Here is a 1,402-nt window from a genome sequence, read left to right on the forward strand (position 1 = left end):
CAAGAGAGGCATGCTGTTTTTGTGCCAAAAACCAGAGCATTGAGATAACTGTGTTAGCAGGTACACTGTCGTGGTGGCAAAACCAGTACCCTGTCTGCCACAAATAAGGCCTTTATTGTCACACTGTTATGCAATCTTTTTAGAACCTCTAAATAGAAAGCTTGATTACTGACCTGTTACTATACACTATGCAAAAAATGAGTATCATTTTTTGGGGGGATAGTCCTTGTAAATTACTGAACAACCTTGTCTGCAGCCATCTTCTGATCACAGAGACATGTTTAAAACACATTTTGTTTGATATAAACCCATGCATGTATGAACTGGAATTCTAGTAGCAAGGCTTTTTAAAAATTATAGTTTTATTAGCATGTAATTCACTTATACAATGTAATAGTTCACACATTTTAAGAAGAGCTGTACAGTCACCACAACAATCAATTTCAGAACATTAGTTCTTTCTGATTCCTCTCCAACCTCCCCACCATGCACCCAAGTTATTATTAATCCAGTTATTGTCCCTTTAAATTTGCCTATCGTGGATTTCATATATAGAAGCCATACAAAATAAAACCAAGAAGGAAACAAGCAAACAAAAGCCAACAACAATGACAAAATATAAGAAAACTTCAATCAGTTTATGTTAATGGTGTTGCAATAATTTGGAAAAGGTTATCAATAGTGGCTGTGTGTCACAAAGTGTATAGTCAATTACACAGAATCATACGAGTAGAAGTTGTTGAACTGGAGAATGTTATGTTGTGTATATTATTGCCACAATTAGAAAGAAAATTACATGAATTACAACTATGAGGAAGAAGAAAATGTTCTAGAATTGAATATGATGACAATTGTACAACTCTTCTTGATATGATTGCGTTAGTGAATTGTATGACATGGATAAAGTGCAACTATAACTGTTTAAAAATTTTTTTAATTAAGGAAAATCCAAACTCAATCAAAAAGAAAGCAGAAAATATTAAAAACTGAAATAATGTTAAAATGGGTCAAATGGAGATTAAATTATAAGGTGTTACATTTTAACCTAACCTACATCTGCAGTGATCGACTTTGCATTGCTCTCTGTTTGATTGTAAGTCTATTCATATTTCTGAGCTATGTTCCCAGGAGATTCACTGGAAACTTAGTCCATTGAGGACCCTGCAAATGGAAAACAGGTGTTTGGAATTTAAACTGAGATTGTTCCCTCCTTCAGATTTGAATTTTATTTACAATCCTTGGATCACAATGGCTAGTGTGTTTCTTCCATATTGATTTAGTTGACGACTCACTTAGATGGCTGCTGTTTTTTTAATCGTTTTATTAGGGGCTCATACAACTCTTATCACAATCCGTACATCCATCTATTGTGTCAAGCACATTTGTACATTCATTGCCCTCA

The 1,402-nt window shown here is 34.0% G+C and overlaps 1 protein-coding gene across 1 annotated transcript in view; it reads left to right on the forward strand.

The window, feature by feature from the left end:
* The window catches only part of ADK (adenosine kinase), a 533,068-nt gene that overhangs the window by 313,203 nt on the left and 218,463 nt on the right, over positions 1-1,402 (forward strand). The window lies entirely within an intron of this gene.

The sequence above is a fragment of the Echinops telfairi genome, unplaced genomic scaffold, assembly GCF_000313985.2.
Source record: "Echinops telfairi isolate 266 unplaced genomic scaffold, ASM31398v2 ScPeMD7_70;HRSCAF=299, whole genome shotgun sequence".
NCBI lineage: Eukaryota > Metazoa > Chordata > Mammalia > Afrosoricida > Tenrecidae > Echinops > Echinops telfairi.